The following is a 4,599-nucleotide window of genomic DNA, read 5'->3' on the forward strand; positions in this document are numbered from 1 at the left end:
ATTTCTGTTAGCCTACTTTGCCATTTCTGAACAATTTTGGTTTCTGCTTTTAGTAGAATTGAGGGTACCCATCTTAAAATTAGTTTTCTATGTTACCGTAATAACTAAAATATGTGAAAAGTTTTCCAAATAAAAAGACGCTAGCTTATAAGAGCTTGGTTTAGAATCTTTTTTTGTTATAATGATACTTCATCTGTTTCTAGTGTAACATGTGCAGAACAGTACAAGGCAGCATAAGCGTGTAAATCTTGGGACTCAAATGTATTATTAATAATAATATTCAATTCAAAGTAACTTAAAGTAAAATTGAATGTAAGCTTATCCTGAAATGTAGGCCCTGGTTTGGTAACTGGATCTTTGTTCTAGTTACAGGTCTTTGGATTTCATAACAACATTTTTGGAGAAAACAAGACCAGTAACAAAAGTTTCAACTTACTTTAAAATAGTACCTTGAAGGTAGTTGTTTAAACAACTTTTCTTCTGTATTTGGAACTCGGCTAGTACACCACTTGGGCGAATAGTAGTGTTTGATCTTAGCTTTTGGCAAGTAAGTATTGCCACTCAAAGCAACAAAATTACTCATCTGTAGGTGTGATCAAGCATTCACAGCATCCAGTCTAGATTTAGGTGACTTATTTTAAGCCACCTGAACCTAGACCAGGAGTGGCATGTGTAGCCTTTTGTTACTGCCAGGAGTGGTGTGGGTAAGTAACTCAGGATGGGAAAGGGGCTGCCAGGTCTAGGGTGTTATCTGGACTGGAAATAGCACAGCCTTAGGGCTATGCCACATGCAGTTCCCATGTGTTTGCTAGTTACTAGATTGAATTAACCCCTTCCTAAACCAGATGAACCCTTTCTCAATCTAAGTTAGTGCACCAAATCCAATTTTGTGGCCAATTAAACCCTCCTGAATGCCTGAATGAGTGGGTGTTTAAATCGACATAACCATGATTACATTAAGCTAAATGTGTAATGCCTGTATTTACCCTGCATCTGCAGGATGCTGAGAGTGAAAGTGACTAAAAAAATAAGACTGAAAGCAGACCTTGGTTTTCACTGTACTGAAGACAGGTGAAAAATAGAGAGAGCTTAGTTGTGTTAGTCTGAAGTCAGTGAGAAGGCAGGGTAGGTATGCACCGTTATAGACTAAAGAAGATTATATATGTATAGAGCACAAGCTTTTGTGGGCTGAAATTCACTTCATCAGATGCAGTGAACAGTGTGAGGTAATAAACTGTTCTGAGGTGGCATTATTGTCAAAAGAAGCTTGTTTGTATATAGAATGAGTTGAGTTTTAGAAAAAATGTTCAGGAATTTCAATATGTTATCATTTTGCGTCTAATCTGTTTGAGAGGCGAGGATGTTGTATCTGTTTTTTCTGTTTCTCTATTATGCAAGTAGTTTGCGTAGTTTGCTGTTTTCCAACAAAATAAGTGAAAATGATAAGTTACATTATTTTTTTAAACCCGCAGGTACCCAAACTCTTGACAGATTGCGTACCACCAATTTAAAACGGTATTGCCTTAAGTACCACCAGCAAATTTTTCATACACATAGACCTCTCCCACCATCTAGGCTCAGGGCGGTCTGGGCTTTTCTAGTGGTGCAGGGGGGCTCTTGCTGCTGCGTGCACCCCAGGGAAGACATGGGGGGGCATGTGCCCCCCAGATTTTTGCTCAGCATGTAGGTGGGCTGCCTGCTGTGTGCTGGGCTCTTCACCATGCTGCGCTTGCCTCAGGTGCTGCGCGGAATTCCACGTGCCTTCCACTGCTGGGTGGGCAGGGGACGAGGCACAGCCAGAATACAGAAAAAAGCACGTGGGATTACACATGGGTCCCAAGGCAATGGCAGTAGGGCACAGAGCCGAGTGTACAGCAGGCAGCCTGTCTTCGCCCCATGCACGAATCTGGGGGTGGGGCACGTTCCCCCCATTCTTTCCCAGGGGTGTGCGCAGTGGCAGGAGCCCCCTGTGCCCCTGAACGAGCTGTCTGGGGCTCCAGCCATTCCACCACCTACCTTGGGGCCCCATTCACCCCGGTCCCTGCTTCTGCCCCACTTCCTCCATCACTGTGGGGGCCTTGATCTGTCTCCCCCATTTACCTCCCCCACACCCCTTTCTCTCTTCCCCCACACACACACACACTTACATGCTGGGTGCTGCTTCACACATGGCTGGGCTGCATTCCTGGCCACCTGCAGCAAGCTGCTGCTGTGTGCATGCATGCCCCTCTCCCCAGCCTTCCACATACCACCCAGGTCTGTGTACCACTAGTGGTACACATACCACAGTTTGGGAACTGCTGGTTTAAACAATCAGACCTGTTTATTGGTTATAGTCTGTTGAATAATTTTATTTACTATTGCCATGAGACTGGAGTGGGCAAAATACAGCCCGCGGGCCAGATCCGGCTTGCCAGGCAATTCTGTCTGGCCTGCAGAGCCCTTCTGTAATCCCTGGCCCTCACTGCCCCTCTGCAAGCCGGCACCTCCCTCCGTGCAGGAGGTGCAGTTCTGGTTACTGAGCAACCCTCTGCCCCCAACTTGGTCTGACCTGGCCCAGCCCCAGGCCAGGGATAAGGAACCTCTGCCTGGCAGAGCTTATGCCTGCTGCCCCCCCCTCCCCTGCCACAAACCTCCTGGGGCTGTTCCCAGGCTCCCTGCCTACAAGAGTGGGAATTCAGGTATGGCCCCACCTAGTCGGGACCAGGGACACCCACTGGGGGAAGGGGAGCTGGGAGTGCAGGAAGCCATGCATTGTGGGGTGAGCTGGGCTGGCCCCACATGCTGCAGGAGCATGGGAGCTGTGTGCTATGGAGCTGGATTGAACTGGCCCTGAACATTGCTGATGCATGTGGCCAGGGACTCGGGAGTGCTACAGGGCCATATAGGGTTGGCTCTGCCCACTGTTGCCACGTGCAACCAGGGACTCAGGCAGAAGCACTATGGGGCCGGGTGGGGCTGGCCCTGCATACTGCCAGCAACGTGCAGCCAGGGACTCTGGCAGGAGCTGCACTTCACATGGCTGGGCTGGACTGGTCCTGTTTGCTGCCACCACGTGTAGCCAGGGACTAGGGTGAGTGTGGGAGCTGCGTGTTATGGGGCTATGTGGGGCTGGCCCCGCATCCTGCCACCATGTGCGGCCAGGAGCTCAGGTGGGAGTGCGGGGAGCTGCATATTATGGGGCCAGTGGTGCTGACCCTTTACCCTGCCACCACATGTGGTAGGGGACTTGGGCAGGAGTGCTGTGGGGCCAGGTAGGAATGGCCCTGTATGGTCAGGGACTGGGGCGGGAGTGTGGGAGCTGCGTGTTATGGGGCTGGGCGGGCCTGGTTCTGCTTGCTACCACCACATGCAACTCCATGGACTCTGAGGACCTCCCACTCCCCACCATATCCCTAAATACACCCACACTCTCCTACAGCTCTCACGTGGTCCCACTCCCACACGTTACTACAGCTCCCCCCACACACTTCCACACCTGCCCCCCACCATACCTACACACACCCCCACACCCTCCCACACACCCCCACCCCATCCACACTTCCCATACACACCCATCATATCTACACTGCACACATGCATACACTCCCTTACCCCCCACACGCAATATACAAGAATAAGACTGTATTTTGAGCTATTATGCAATCTCCTCTAGATATGCTATACAAGCATACATAAATCACGACAAAATATTTTTAAAAATAAAATAAAAATAAGTTATAGTAGATGTTTGATTGATTGATTTTAGTATATGATTTGTTTGTTTTTTTTCCGATTTAAAAATGGCACCCGCCCCCCCAGGAGTACTTCTGGGGCAAGGGGTGGGACTTCTGGTAGCAGAGGTCAGGGGTTAAGGGCAGGACTTATGGTCCCAAGATGGTGACCAGGGGTCAGGGCATCTGTCAAGGGGTGAAGCTACCCTTTCAGCCCTTTACAGCTCATCAAATCTCATTAAGTGGTCCTCCAGCCAAAATAGCCCACCCCTGCATTAGACCTAAGTCTGCAAGCACATACATGGAGTAATGTTTTTGTGTGCAAATGGTGCCATTGAATTAAATTATATTATTAGAATTTCAATCATTTAAGAACATTTCAAATTACTTTCAATCGTTAATGGTGGTTTTGCTGTATGCATATTGGACAATGAAAATAAATTGATTTTGTTTTTACTACTTAATCAGCTGTAATTTTTGTTGTTTGTATTTGAATGCTGCATTGCTTGTAATGTTGGTATTGTTTGGGAATGTTTTACTTCAAACAGATTTTTTTATTATCTTGTTGAAAATGAACTGGCATGAAAACAATGTACAGTATGTTCTGTGAACCTTTCCTTTTTTGAACCATAGCTAAATTTGGGGTACCAATAAAAAAACCTCCCTTTTCAAAATGCTTATCACTAAATCAAAGTACTAACCAGAATGAATTCATTTTTAAATAGTTTCTGCCCCTGAGAGGAGAGAACACTCTCCCTAGGATCAGGTTCAATAAATCTTAGATGATTTTTAGAAATGTGTTCTAAGTTATTCTGGTTATCATGATTTTGATCTTTAAACAATGCTTGATTTCCTCCCCCCCCCCCCCCCCCCCCCGCATCCTTCT

The 4,599-nt window shown here is 47.1% G+C and overlaps 1 protein-coding gene across 3 annotated transcripts in view; it reads left to right on the forward strand.

The window, feature by feature from the left end:
- Positions 1-393: 393 nt before the first annotated feature.
- Positions 394-4,599, forward strand: part of TENT2 (terminal nucleotidyltransferase 2) — a 92,045-nt gene continuing 87,839 nt past the window's right edge. The window contains exon 1 of one of the 3 annotated variants that reach the window (XM_006021419.3): positions 394-456. The gene's annotated coding sequence lies outside the window, so the exon portion shown is untranslated. Of the gene's footprint in view, positions 457-568; positions 1,516-4,599 lie in introns of those variants that run through there. The other 2 variants (XM_025201381.1, XM_025201380.1) reach the window with 2 other exon arrangements.

This window comes from Alligator sinensis, unplaced genomic scaffold (assembly GCF_000455745.1).
Source record: "Alligator sinensis unplaced genomic scaffold, ASM45574v1 scaffold159_2, whole genome shotgun sequence".
In the NCBI taxonomy this organism is placed as follows: Eukaryota; Metazoa; Chordata; order Crocodylia; family Alligatoridae; genus Alligator; species Alligator sinensis.